This window comes from Equus przewalskii, chromosome 26, assembly GCF_037783145.1.
Source record: "Equus przewalskii isolate Varuska chromosome 26, EquPr2, whole genome shotgun sequence".
Lineage (NCBI taxonomy): Eukaryota > Metazoa > Chordata > Mammalia > Perissodactyla > Equidae > Equus > Equus przewalskii.
The window spans coordinates 29,708,709-29,723,727 of NC_091856.1; the positions used below are offsets into that span (position 1 = coordinate 29,708,709).

Sequence of the window (15,019 nt, forward strand, 5' to 3'; positions counted from 1 at the left end):
AAAGAAAACTAATTTGTGGCAAAAGAACTCAGAACAGTGATCACCTTTGGGAGTAGGGGCAGGGAGTCAACTGTAAAGGAGGAAGAAAAAGTTTCATGGTGTCCTGAAAGTGTTCTGTATCCTGATGGGGTGGGGATTTCATGGGTGAATATATTCACCAATATTCAAGGATTGTCCACTTAAGATCTGCACACCGCGTTGCATGTAACTGCCTCCTCCCCCCTAAAGCTGGGAAACTTTCAGATTATTCACTCTAGCCTCTAGTTTTAGAGGGATCCCTGAGACCCAGAGAAGGCAAGGGACTGGCCTAAGGTCATACAGCAAGTTGGGGCAGGAGGAAGAGCTGGAACCCAGTACCCTCCCAATCCTCGCAGGTTCTCGACTTGGGAAAGAGAAGATGGAAAGAAGACAGAAAGAAGGGATGAGGCAAAAGAGGGAACCGCCCCGACCCCTACCCCGCACAGGTGTCCCCAAAGCTGCAGAGAGGACTCTGCAAGCTGGACTCAGGCAGCTTGGGACCTCCCCCTAGTACTAAGGAGAATAGAAGGTGACCGCAGGGTCCAGAGGTGGCCTAAGAGCTGCGGTGGCAACCCTCCCCTGGCCCCGGAGGATGCGCCTGCGCAGTGTGGACAGACGGGGAGGAGGCGCGAGTTGAGGGGGACGCGGGGGGAGGGAACCTGTGATGGGAGAGGCGGCCGAGCTGGAGCCTCGGCGGACCCGCTCGTCCCTAAATCACGCGGCCGCATGAATAATAAATAAGGACCGCTCGGATCCTTAATAGTAGTCGCATGTCTTATTAAACTAATATTTCACAAACTTTTATTCTCCCTGTGGTTGGAGGTCGGGAACAGAGCCCCCCTCTCTCACTGTGGCCTGCGGCGGGGCCTGGGGGTCGGGGGTGGCGTGGGGGGGTGGGGTCGGCAGCAGAGCTTAGCCCGCCCCCTCCCACCGGGCCTGGGGGGGTACCCGGCCCTCCTTCGTTTGTTCATGCTTTCAGCACGTCGACTGGGTCCTCCTCTGTGCCAGGCCCTGCGCACCGGGACACGGAGATGGCTGGGACCCCGTTCTTGCGCCGAGGGGTCCCTGGGCACAGGAAGGGGGAGACAGCCCCCTAAACATACTGCTGTCCTTGGGGGTGGGCAGTGCGAAAGGGATGCGCGAAGCGCTGAGCTGCTTGGAGGAGGGGACGAGCATCCCCGGGCAGGCCGGAAGGCTTCATGGAAGGGGAGACCTTGTGTCTGGCGCTCTCTGCATCCCTCAGGAGGAGCAAGGCCGAGCCCTTCCAGGTGGAAGGGAATGCAGGCGCGGGGAAGCCCCGGGGTCAGACGGACCTGGTGTAAACCCTGCCTCTGCCACCAACCATGTGGCCTTGGAGCTGTCTCCTCACTGTCCCTGGGTCCAGAAAGGACAAGGGATAAGCCCTGAGAGGAGCTCCCAGCTTGCTGTGCAGGAAGCCAGGAGGGGCCCTGGAGACCAAGAGGACTGTCCAGGAACAGAAAGGACAGGGACCCTGGGGAGCCCACAGCCTAGGATGAGGGTCCAGTTGCATCCTTACTTTTCTCTCAGCCAAGGATTTGTTTTCCTTAAAGATCTGTCTCCAATCCTGGCCCCGTCACTCGCCTATGAAAGCAGAGTCATAGACATGTGTCCACAGTCTCCAACAACTTGCAGGGTGTTGAGGCAACAGTGTGACGTTAAAAGCACATAGTGGCTGCCTAACCAATGTGTATTCCCATCAGGTCCCCCAAACCACGCCTTCTGGTGCATCCACTCTACTTTCCCAGAGGCTCTGATGGATGGCCTCTGGGTACCAAATCCAGGATGTCCCACCCCCACTGCATCACCGGTCCAGCTCTCCCTCCTCGGGCCCCTCTGTTTCTTCCTCAGCTCCATCGCTGCATGCTTCTCACCTCCCCAAGGGACCACCGCCCACCTGATGCAGAGGTTGTGCTGAACACCGGGGCTCTGGGCTGGGTGGAGGTGTGGATCCCGGCCCTGCCGGGTCCCAGTCTTCCCAATCTTCAGGAGGAGGCAGCCAAGAAGCCCAGCCTTGCCTGCAGGAGGCGCAGGCAGTGCTGGGCGGGGGCTGGCCCTGCCGGCATCTCCTTCTCTCCAGCGCCTCCAACCACGAGCCCTGCTCTGCCGACCCCAACTCTCCATTTCCTGACCACGCTCCTGGGCATCAGACACCGTCTCCAAGGGCCCCCTGGACGTGACATCTCCCAGGTCCTTCTGCCTCCACAGAGTCAACACCGAGTTCCCCACCTGCCCCTCAGCCAAGCTGCTTCCCCCTATGCATGGCAGCATCACCCCTCCGTGCGTGGGTCAGGCTGTGTGACTTCTCCTTCTCCACCCCAACCCACCCAGTCAGCTGAAATTCATCCAGTGCTGCCTCTGAGCTGGCTCTGAGCCTCTGCTCTGCTTTCCACCTGCTCCCACTGCCCCCGCACTGACCTTTTGTCCCTGTCACCTGGACTATGTCCCCAGACTCTTCACAGGTCTTCCTGCTTTCACTCTCCCCAACCCCATTCATCTTACATCCACTGTCAGATTAATCTGCCAACCACTCAGGTATAACCTCAGAAGGCTCCGTGGCTCTCCACTGCCCACAGAATAAAACTTGGGCTCAGTAACCTGACATCCAATGCCCTCACCACCTAAAGGCTGGTCCTGACCCAGTATTCCAAACATGGTTCCCTCTACACACCCCCCAAGATGCGTGCACACACACACACACACACACACACACACACCTGGTCCAGTCACCCATCCTCAGCTATGTTCATTGGATATAACTTTTCCCTTTTTTTTTTGGTGAGGAAGATTTGCTCTGAGCTAACATCCATTGCCAATCTTCCGCTTTTCTTTTTTCCATGAGGAAGATTAGCCCTGAGCTAACATCTGTGCTAATCTTCCTCCACTTTATATGTGGGATGCCTCCACTGCATGGCTGATGAGTAGAGTATGTCCACACCCAGGTCCGAACCCGGGAACCCCCAGCCGCTGAAGCAGAGCATGCTGAACTTAACCACTACGCCCCGGGCCAGCCCCCAGAATGTAACTTTTTTAAGGCAGAAGAAGGAGGAATTAGATGGGTACAGACCAAGAAACTGCATTTCTTGGAGTGAGCTATTTAACGTTTCTGAGCTTGTTCATCTATAAAATAGGAAAAAGAATAATTAGCTGCTATAATAATATCATTTGAGTCTCAATATCTCCGTTAAGATTCTAGAATGGAATATAAAGCGATGATCTGTGAGCACCTAAGGGGAAGAAGTGTGTAAACCCAGGAGAGCGAGGGGTTTGCTAAGAAAAGGCCACATCGGCCGGCTGTATTCTTGTCTACAGGATGGCTGGTCCAGCAGGCAGAGAAGTCAGGCTGAGAGGAGGCATCCAGATTCCTGGAAGGTGGGTGATGAGGTCTCTTGGGACATACCTGCCGAATAGATGGGGAAATGTTGAATGGACAAAGAGCCAAGCGAACAATAGGGCAGCCTGTGTCCTCACAAGGGGTCTCTAGTGGAGTGCCCCAGGGCTCACTCCTGTGCAGCTGTGGCCTCAGCCCCTTGTGCATGAAGGTAGAGATAGCTTTGCTGGTCCCTCAGGGCTGGGGGATGAGAGCTATGCTGGCTCCAGAGCCAGGGCAAAGAGAGACAAGTTCAGTCATGTCAGGACACGTGGACCAGGGAACCCATGGGGGCTCTTATATTTGGAAAAGACTAAACGGAGATAGTCCCAGGCTCCCAGTGTGAAGGAGTGGTGGGCAGGGGGAGGATGATAATAACACCAGTGGCCACTAAAGGGACTTTGCCTCTGGGCGTTAAGCCCCTTACACACAGCTCTATTATACTGGAGGAAACTGGGGCCCTGACAGGTCAAAGGACCTGTGCACAGTCACCTGGTCAACGGGTGGCAGGGCCAGGACACCAGCCCAGGACACACTGCGTTAGCACCCACTGCTCCCTGCTGCCTCCCATTGGGGCAGCAGCCTCAATTGCCTGTAACCTGGGGGTTTTCATGCTTTTTACTGCACGAAACAAATAGCAGAGGAGACGGAAGGCAAGAGGAGTCACCCCCTCAACGCTGGGGCAGCCACTGACGCCTCTCCAAGAACCCTCAGGGCCTGGGGAGCAGCGTCTGAACGCTGTGCAACGAGGGTGAAGGGAACCATCCAGCCCCATCTGACTGCTCAGCACAGCAGCTCCCTGCCTCTGCCCCTGGAGACCCTCCTGGCTGGAGCTGCCCAGGAGAGCCGCCAGCACCGGGAGGGGACCTGCTGGCCAGCCCAGGAGGAATAGGTGGAGCAGCTGAGATTGGTTGCACCTGATGATCAGCAAGTAGGGTGAGGGGTGGGGTGCTGTGAATAGCTCCCAGTTGTTGACTGCAAACCTCTGCAGGGCTGAACTGGGGTGGGTGAGGGGCGGGGGGAGTGGGGCAGCATGAGAAGGCTGATTTTGAAGAAGGACCATCTCAGAGTTCCCCAAGGATGGTAATGAGCTCCCCATCCCTGAAGGTGGCCAAATTAAAGCTGGGTAACTGGTGGGGAGATATAGAGGGAATCCAGGTGTTAGAGGATGGACCGAGCCTTCGAGGGTCCCTCTCCCCTTGAAATTTGCGATGCTTTTGCATCAGCTGTGCTGCCATCTGGACTATGCTTCCTTCTCATTCCACCTCAAGGCCCAAATCAAACCCTGCTTCTCGCGGGGAGTCTCCCCAAAGCTGCCAGTCAGGCTGCATCTCGTTTCTCCTGGCTCGTTCATTGTAAACTAGGTGGTCTATTAAATGCAAGAGAATCGAATCCAATGGAATTGCATGAAATCGACTAGAGCCAGGACAACATGCTTTGAGAGCACCCACATGCGCCAGGCACCGGTCCCCAAGGGCACAGGTGTTGACTTGTTTAATCCTCTCGACTGCCATTGGCATAGGTATGTTGGCCTCACGTTCCGGATCGGGGCACGAGGCACCGGGAGTGAAGTGACCCGGCCCAGAGTCATGCAGCTGTGGCCAGGGGCAGAGCCGAGATTTGAACCCACTAGCGGGGCTGGCTCTGGAGCCATGCTCTGAATCACTGCTCGGGGCTGCTGGAACGATGAAATGAGAACACAGAGCAGAGCCAGCACACAGTAGGCACTCAGCACGGCTGGCCTGTTGTACTGCGGCCGCGTGTCTCTCTGTCTCTGTCCCTGTGTCTCCCCATCCCTGTCCCTGCCCTTCCCAGCTCTGTTGCTCTCCATCTCTCAGTCTCTCGGGCTTTGTCTTCCTCCATCTCTCCCTGCCGTGTCTCTGTCCTCACGTCTGCCTTCCCCTCCTCTGCCCAATCTCTCGCTCTGTGTCCCTGTGCTTGTCTGTCATTCTGTCCTTCCCTCTGTGAATTGCTGCCCTTCCCACCAGCCCCGCCGCATGGCCCCCACTGCCTTGTGTCTCCCCTCTCCCTGTCTCCCCGGCGCCTCGCACCACCAGCACGTCCTTTGTCTTTATGGCCGGCCCGGGTCTCTCTCCCTCTCTCCTTCCATTTATGAGCCTGTACGCTAGTGGACAGGGCAGCGGGCTGGAGGCCACTCACTAGTGACCTGTCTCTACGATCACCTCATTATTTATCACCAGGGACACCAGTGTTTCCATAAATTACCCCGACCCGGGGCCGCCTGCGCCGGAATCAATAGTCGCCTCTCGCCTGATACCCAATTATTAATAACCATGGGGGAAGGGTGGCCAGACGTGGCCAGACGTGGCACTCTGGGCCCTCGCCTGGCAGGGGAGGGGAGGGCTGGAAGGAGGTGGCACTGTACCGAGAAATGCCTGCGCAGGGCAAGAGGTGGGGCCTGGAGGAGGAACCAGGGTGCCCACATTCTCTCCAGGCAGAGACACGCTTCCACCCTGAGGTCAGAGGGGACACGCAGAGCCCCATCTCCAGGCGCCTCCAGTCTGAGGACGGAGACACGCCATGGAATCTGCTGCTTTGGGACCCACTGGGGACCCTGGAGATGAGGTGCAGCTTCCCCAGGGAGGGGAGCTGTGGCAGGACGGCGTCTGCCCGGCTGCAGGCAGACCGGAGGCTGCCAGAGGCAGGGTGCTGGGGAGGGCATCTGGTTCCATCAGGGCAACGGGGTCAGGAGGTGACTGGCGCCCTGCACGTCCATCTGAGTCAACATCTGAGCCCCAGGAGCTGGCGTTTGGAGGAGGAGGCACCAGAGAGAAAGCTGTCAGGGCAGGGCAGGGGGGTGGGGGCACAGGGCACTTAGAGGGGGAGCCCAACTGGTGGAGCCTGAGGCTGGGGTTGAGGGGTTGGAATCAGAGCAGCTGTCCATGCAGGCGTTGGGGTAGGGGGGGCCAGGAGGGGGAGGCCGAGCCCCAGAAGTCCCCCACCTTGGGGTAACCAGGCACCCAGACACACACCTCCCTCAACCACTGGCTCTCTCTTTGTTGCACCCAGAGGCCCAGTTGGAAGCACACACACACAGACACACACACACACACCCCTCTCAGATCAACACAGCTACAAAGCAAAGACAGACACACTAAGAAACAGAAGTGCAAGGAGGCAGAAAGAGACCATACATAGCCAGAAACACACCTTCTTAGGCACAAAGACACACACACACACACACACAGACGTACAGAGCCAGAGATCCATCAGTAAACACAGATGCATGGGAGCACACAAACACACCCACACACAGAAATCCTAACATGTTTGTTTGTACCTATGCATGCAGATCCCCCCAGACATTCCCCCCACATGCTGACACAGATGCACACTCGCAGCCCGTCCTGCACACGCACCCTTTGGGCACACAGTGTGCGCATGCAGCGACGCCACCTCTAAGGGCATCTTGCGGGAGCCAGTCTGACGCTTCGGCTCCTCTGAAGCCCAGTTGGTGCCAACACTGCCACCATGTGGCTGCAGGGACACGGCGCGCAGGCCGCAAGCCTGGAAGGCCCGGCCAGTGGGGACGAGACCAGGGAGGGACGGCACGGAGGTCTTGCCCCAAAAAGCTGGGCCTTATCATCTAGATGAGCCCGGCTGCCATTTTGGCCATTTCCCAGTGAACCAGACGCGATCATGGAGCACTGGGGTCAGATCGTGTGGCAGCTGGAGCCAGCTACAGTGGGCCAGCACTGTCCACTTAGCAGGGCCTGGTCTGCCTCTGTTGGCTTGTGCCTCTGCAGCATGGAGCTAGTGCCAAGTGGTAGGCAGACAGCCCCCAGGCTAGAGTAGACTGGGTGACCAGTTGCTCCAACTCTTCTGGAGGGACTGAGGTTTGATTCCAACCGGCAACTTCATTATTATTCATTCACCAAAATTTATTGAAATTCTATTCCATGTTCAGGTACCATGCTGGGGTGATACAATGGTGAGCATAGTATCAATCGTGAGCATTTCCTAAACATCAGGGGACCCAACACTGAAGAGACAATACAATAAATATTTATTAGGTTGAACCACAGGGAATGGCCATTAGTGTAGGTCCAAAATGGTCAACTATTGGCAACTTCCTTTGATCTACCCTAATGATGATAAGTATATAAATGTTACAAAATAAGACAGAGGGGCTTAACCTGGGGAGGAGGAATGTCATGGAAGGCTTTCTTCAGAAGGTGAATCTAAGCTCAACTTGAAAGCATGAGGGGAGATTAACTAAAGGCAGTAGAAGAGCTGTGCAAAGGCCCTGAGGCAGGAGGGAACTTGTATATTGTGCAAACCAAGAGCCTAGAGCTGAGAACTAAGAAGTGAGGGGTGTAAGTGAAGCTGGAGGGGTTTGGCGAACCAGGCTTTCCATGCAGGACCCCAAGCATGCAATATTTAGGACTTTGGACTTTTTCCCAAGGGCCCTGGGGAGACACAACTGAAGAAGGTCATAAGCTGAGGAATGTCACAATTAGCTTGGTCCTTTGAAAAGCTCAGTCTGGCTGCAGAGTGGAGAAGGACTTGGCAGTGGGGCAAGGAATGGCGGTGAGAGATGGCGGTGGGAGAGGTGGGCAGAGTGGAGATTCTGGTCCAGTCACTCTCTGAGTCCAAGTTTTGTCCTCTGTAAGGCGGGGCTGTATTTCCACCTTGCAAGAAGGATGAAATAAGAAAACGAATACAAAGCACTTGGAAGGTGCGTGGCACATAAATGGCAGCCGTGACTCCTCTTCTTGTTATTAGAGAACCAAGGGACCGCCCGTTGCAGGTTCCAGTGGTCTGTACCACTTGGGGCCAAGCTCACTGATGGAGCCCAGAGCCCACTGAGGCACAGAAGGTCTTGCTTTGGTTCTCAGAGGCCCTGGAGCACTCAGGTTCCCCCCCACCCCCAGCTTATACTCTAGATCTCCCCAGGGGTGGGCTCCCTCGGGAGAGTGGTGCCTGCGAGGACCACATCCAGGCCTTCCATCCTCCTAGATGCTGCCCGGAGCCAGGGCAGACACTCAGCCACACCGGCTTGCCAAGGAGGCGTCATGATCTCCCTTGTTCAGATGGGGAAACTGAGGCTCCAGGAGGTTAAGTCACACACTGAGTAGCTGTGCTGGGATTTGAAACGACAGCTGACCCTCAAAACCATGCTTGTTATTTTTTTTTAATCTCATTGCAGAAAGTCGACTTAATCACATGTCAGTTCCAGGCAGAGTCTTCAGGGGAGGTCTGTCTCCTGACTACTAAGAAACGGATATGCATCGACTGAGCCCTGTTGTGCACCAGGCTCGGTGACAGGACCCCATGCCGGAGGACCCACAGGCAGTTCAGCGACAGTTCTGGAGCACGTGGGCTGGTGGCAGCTAACTCCTGGGCAGAGGGCTTCCGCTCTCCCTCCCACGCTGATCAGAGGAATTTATCTTCAGGAAAATCGGGACGAGGATCTATAAATGTGTTTGGATCAAAATGATAATCAAAAATTCATGGCCTTCAGCGAGGAATAAGTGTGTTATCATATATCAGTTTAATGGAATACTATGCAGCCATTAAAATCGATGGTGTGGCTATTAATTCATTGATGCGGAAAGATGGCCAAGCTTTGTTGTTCAGATTTTTAAAAAGTAGGCTATAAAATAGCGTTCATAAAGATTCCCGTTTTGAAAATCATAGATAAATGCTTATATCATATTTCCTTGATTCTAAGATGTAGACATTTTTCACACTTGAACATTTCTGAAATCCGGATGTGCATTGCAATTAATATATGTTTAAATGCAGTAATTCTTTTCTCCCTAAAAACTGTGTAATTAAATCAATGATGCCTCCTGCAATCAGTGTTGTCTTTGAATCAAGAAAAAAGAAACACACACACACACACATATACACATCTGAAAAATTCCAGAAAGATGTAAACTAAAATCTTAAAAGTCATTAATTCTGGGTGATTTTCAGTTTCTTTTGAAACCTTTCTGTATTGTCTGAATTGTGTAAACTGAGCACAACTTATTTTTGTAATCAGGAAAAAAACTCACGTTTCTATATTAGAAGACAAAAAGGAGCAGCTCAAAAAAGCAAAGGCTTCTCATACACCACAGATCAGAATAAGTGGTACCCAGGGCCCTCAGCCCAAGTTGTAGGAAGTCCAAGGAAGGCGGGGGTAACAGGGATGCTCCACGGCCAGGTGGTGCTGGAGCTGGGCCTCCTAAGACAGGGAGGGTTTGGGCAGATGGAGAACAGGGTTGGGCAGGGCAGGCAGAGGAGATAGCCTCAGAGGAGGCCTGGGGATCCACAGCTGCCTCCAGGGCTGGAGGGAGGTGGTGTGATCGACGCCACTCAGATGACAGAGGTGGTGATAGTGGTAGTAGTTAGAATAACTCAGCAACCATTTATTGAGTGCTTAGTCTGTGTGAGGTACTGTTCTAAGTGTTTCTTTCTTCCTTTTTTTTTTTTTTTTGGTGAGGAAGATTGGCCCTGAGCTAACAGCTGTGCCAACCGTTCTCTATTTTGTATGTGGGACACCACCACAGCATGGCTTGATGAGCAGTGTGTAGGTCTTTGCCCAGGATCCAAACCTGCAAGCCCTGGGCCACAGAAGCGGAATGCATGAACTCAACTACTACGCCACTGGGCCGACCCCCTGAATATTTCTTATGTATTTACTTCTTGTTATGGGCTGAACTGTATTCCACCCAGGTTTGTATGTTGAAGTCCTCGTCCTCTGTATCTCAGAGTGTGACTGTATTTGCAGATCGGGTCTTTAAGGAGGTAATGAAGTTAAAATTCGGTCTCTAGGGTGGGCCCTAATCCAGTATGGCCGGTGTCCTTAGGAGAAGAGGAGATCAGGACACAGAGGTGCAGAGGGACAGCCACATGAAGACATACAGAGAGAAGATGGCCACCTATGGCCAAGGAGAGACGTCTCAGAAGGAACCCACTCTCCCGACACCTTGATCTCAGCCTTTCCAGCCTCCGGAATTAAGAGAGAATAAATTTCTGTTGTTTAAGTCACCCCATCTGTGGTGTTTTGTTATGGCGGTCCTCGCAAACCAAGACACTCATCTACCCTATAACAACCCTACGGGGGTAGGGGCTCCAGTTAAAACTTAGTACCTAAAATAACGGTTATTTATTTTGCTTTAGGGCGTGGCAGGGTCAGCTCAGTGCCACCCATCACTGGCCCGGGCAGACGGCTCTCAGGACGGCTTACACACGTGCCTGGCCAGGTGGTGCCAACTGCCAACCAGAAGACCTACCACAGCCTCTCCACATGGCTGCTTGGCTTCCTCACAGCATGGTGGCTGGATTCCGAGAGTGAGCACCCCAAGAGAACAAGATGGAAACACAAGGCATCTTGATGAACGTAGCCCCAGGAGTCCTGTAGCGTCACTTTTGCCGTATCTATCAAGGCAGTGACAAAGTGCCACCCAAGTTCAAGGGGAGGGAACATCATCCCCACCATCCCCAGGGAAGAGTCAATGGCTCTTATAAGAAGAGCTTGTGGGATGGGATGTATATTGTGGCTGACATCTTTGGAAAACGCAGTCTGCCATAGTAGGTACTAATATGATCCCCATTCTACAGCTGGGAAAATACAAAGAAAGAATTTAAGTGACAGGCTAAGATCCAGCTTGTGAGCGGTGGCCTTGGGTAGGTTGGTGCTGGATCATGAAAGGCCTTGAATGCCAAGTTGAAGCTTTAGGTTTCAAGTGGGTAGGCAGTGAGGAGCTGCTATGGTTTTTGAAGCAGAGGGTGACATGGTTAGATCTGTGTTTAAAGAAAATCACCCTGGCTGCAGAATAGAAAGAAGGAAGGAGGAGAGCCTGAAGGAGGTGAGGAGGCTGAGGCCACAGGCTTGTGGAGAGTGGACGGCCCAGCCCAGGGCAGTGCTTGGTGGATGGAGGGAAGGGCCCAGCTGCTGCTCCTCGGCACACGGGCCTCTGAGAGGTGAATGGCGCCCATCCCACCCCTCCTCGGACCAGCGGGTCCCACGCCTCCTGGGACCAGCGGGGCTCCGTACTCCCTGGGTTCCTCCAAGATCCACTGCCTCACAAGATACGTTGCCGGAGCTCTGCCAGCCCCTCCACCTCCAGGGCATCTGGCTGGGGCCCTGCCAGCCCCTCTCACTGGCTCTCACCACCTGCTGGGTTTTTTTTGGGTGGGGGGGGGGGGGCGAGGTTTGAGGAAGATTAGCCCTGAGCTAACTGCTGCCAATCCTCCTCTTTTTGCTGATGAAGACTGGCCCTGAGCTAACATCCGTGCCCATCTTCCTCTACTTTATACGTGGGACGCCTGCCACAGGATGGCTTGCCGATCAGTGCCATGTCTGCATCCCAACCGGCCAACCCCGGGGGCCGCCAAAGCCGAAAGTGCGCACTTAACCGCTGTGCCACCAGGCGGCCCCCACCTGCTAGTTTGACCTGACTGAGCACAGTGGGTCCTCAGTGTTTGCTCAATGAACAAATGAATGAGTGAATGAATGAATGAATGGGAGATAAGCTACAAAAGGAAACATGTTGATAAACTGAGGGAGAAAAAAGGAAAATATATCTTAAACATAAAACTGCACAGAATTGCAGATCTGGGGTTTCTAACTGGAAACTCTAGCGGGACTAGGGGGCCAGGAGTTTGAGAGGCCTCCAGAAGTGGGCGGAATAGGAAAAAAAAAACCCAAAAAGCCAAACCTGAGCAGAGACGCGGCTGAATTCTGATTGGATGCAGTGGGTGTCAATCACAGTTGCTCCATTCCCCGAGCTGACCAGCTCGGAGTTAAGACATCAGAAGCCTCCGGGGTTCGAATCCCTCCCTCCTCCATGACTGAATCCCGCGAGATCTCGAGCACGTTAGTTCATCTGCAGACTCAGTTTTCTCAGCTGCAAAGTGGACTCGGCGGAAGGAGCGCCAGCACCGGGTCCAGCTGGCAGCGGGGCTCGGTAAGTGAATGCCCCTCACGTGGAGTTTGGGCCTGGGACCCGCGCCCGCCGAGCCCCTGGCGGGATGTGTGTTTGGAGTAATGATCTGCTCACGTTTCCTCCTCCCCCGACCCCCAGCTCCTTAAGGGCAGGGACTGTGTCCCAGAGCCCAGCCAGGGTCTGGATGTAGGAGGGCTGGGGAAAGGCCGGGGAATTAGCTGCTGCGAACTGTTAAGGTTCCCCGTGGGGCCGTCCACAAAGCGAGGGCGGGGAGTGCATGGGGCAGAAGGGCAGCCACCATCTTATGCGGCCTGCCTCGTCTGCAGACCCTTCTGGATGCCAGCCAGGAGTCCCGGGGCACGGGGACCACGCTGCAGACCCAGCCAGGCCAACGGGGACGGGTCAGGGGTGAATGAGGGACGCCCGGCAGCCAGGACCCGGAGAGGAGGCAGGGAGGGGACGTCTGAGTGGACAGAACGCTTACAGTGTGCCAGGAGCCAGGCTAAGGCCTTCCAAGGAGGATGTCATCTCCTGGGCCCTGTGTTACGGATGGGGAAACGGAGACTCCAAAACCTCACAGCCCTCAGTGCTTTGAAACCAGGCCTGTCTGATTCCACAGGTGTGCTCTTTATCCTCCATACTCTGCCTCTGGAGAGACCTGGAAGAGGGAAACGCTGCCATGTTGGCGAGGTGGTCTCCAGCAGCGGCATCGTGGGGTGGGGGAAAGGCGGGGCCCTCACCACATTCCTGCACCGTGGGGCCTCTGCTTGGGCTCCTCCTGAGTGGATCCCCATAACCTTCCCCTGAACCTCCAGGACTCTTCCTCCTGATTCCCCTCTCAGACCAGTGTGGACTGAAGGGGAAGCAAAGAAAAAGGAGATTTCTCTCCCGTGTGTGGGAGAGGCTGGGGCAGCCAGCAGTGGCTGTGGGAAGCGGGTACCCTGAAGGATGGGGCCAGTGGGGAGACCCTTGCAGAGCAAACACAAGTGAGAAGGGACCACAGGACAGGCTGCTGCCTCCTAGATACCCCACCTTCTCCCTGGGGCCAGATTCACCTTTGGATTCCAGGGCCCACACTTCTGTGGCCCGGCACTGCCCGGAATGAAGTTCCCATATTCCCAAGAGTTCCCTGGGCCCTGGGCTGGATTGCGCTTCAAGCTGAATTCATCCCCATCTTTAGCCTCGTGTGATCTTCACCTACCTGGCATCCCGGCTGGTCACACCATAGTCCCTCAACCATCCTGCCCAGAGCAGGAAGTTCATCCAGTGCCAGCACTGGGCACCAGAATTGGCCGCAGTGCCTTAAGGCCATCAGCAGCCCTGCAGGCCCCTAGCCTTGCCCACACCCTCTCCAGCTGGCTCAGCTCAAGGCCAGGCTCTTACAGCCCTTTGGACACTGGTTCGATCAGCTCCCCGTCCAGCGGACTGGCCGACAGCCAGGCCAGGTCCTGAAAGATGCCCCCTTTTTCAAAGCCCCCGAGCCCCGCCTTCTTCCAAGCCTGCCTCCCCCCATTTCTGTTGGATTTGACATTCGCCCTGCGGCCCAGACTCCCAGGACCCCCCGCAGCCCTGCCTGGGGACCCTGCCCGGGTTCCAGCTGGCTGGCGAGCCCAGCCAAGCATCACAGCTCCCGCGACATCCCTGAGTGACAGGAAACAACTCGCTCCTTCCAAGAGGCGAAGCTCTGACAAACACTCACTAGGAAATAATAAAGTGGCAAAATAATTCTGCATCGGACACACTTACCAGAGCAGAAAGCGTCTGTGGAGGAGACAACATCTTGTACCATCTATCTTCCTTAAATCCCCACGCTGTGACAAAGTGGAGGGCAAAATCATGATGAATGATCGGACACATTTAGCCAGTACCTGGGCTCTGTAACGAGCGCGGCCCAGGGAAGGGGTCTAATGAAGGTCTGTGCCCCCCGCCCCAAACCGGGCCTCGTCGGAAACAAGTCTTTATTACGAAATTGGTGCCTGGTTTTCATACCGCGAAGGCTGGAGGCGCGAGATGTGACATGAATTAACGCCGGCACCTGCAGGGTCAGCCCAGCCCTTGCTGGTGCTACGGAGACAAACGGGTTCGGCTCCCGCCACCATCCTGCGTCTGGTTGACAAGGCGCCAGTCGCCTTCCGATTGTGCCGGAACACGGCTCGGTTTGTTCCTACCCGGCCTGCCATCATTTATTCTGCTGCCTCATTTGAATATGATGAATACTGTAGTCCTTTATTTGTTCACAACAACCAAATAATTGTAGATCCGTGGGCTTCGGGGCAATTAATCACATTTTTCCCTCCACCAATCCACTATAAACATGACATTGAACAATAAAGTACATTAACCTCTGTTTTGCACAAAACTTTGCTTATTTAAACACTGCAAGGTTATTTTTTTTCCTTCTTGCCAGGCCCCTGCCACAAGGGATGGGGGTGAGGAGAGAAGGCCCACCCCATACCAGCCAAGCCAGTCCGGCCCATTTTGGCCCCCAGCTCAGCCATGTTTGGGGCATGGAGCGAGCAGGTGCGGCTGCAGGTGTCAGAGTGGGCCTTTCCAGGGCAGGGCCTACAGCCGTGAGCATGTGTGTGTATGCATGTCTGCACGCATAGGTGCGCCTGCGTATGACTATGGGTGTGCTTGTGTGAATGTGTCTGTATTACATGTGTGTTCATATGCACGTATGTTTATCTGAGTCTGCTCTCAGAATAGAGGTTCT

General features: G+C 54.8%; 1 long non-coding RNA gene across 2 annotated transcripts; it reads right to left on the reverse strand.

Moving 5' to 3' along the window:
• Positions 1 to 7,287: 7,287 nt before the first annotated feature.
• LOC139079592 (uncharacterized) lies at positions 7,288 to 14,446 on the reverse strand. Of its 2 annotated transcripts, none has more exons than XR_011533335.1 (5): positions 14,296 to 14,446; positions 14,053 to 14,117; positions 12,791 to 12,964; positions 12,079 to 12,383; positions 7,288 to 8,841 (listed from the first exon to the last, which is right to left on the reverse strand). It is a non-coding gene; the product is annotated as an uncharacterized lncRNA (long non-coding RNA). The 2 variants fall into 2 exon arrangements; XR_011533336.1 differs by having other exon boundaries at positions 12,079 to 12,311; positions 14,296 to 14,436.
• Positions 14,447 to 15,019: the final 573 nt, after the last annotated feature.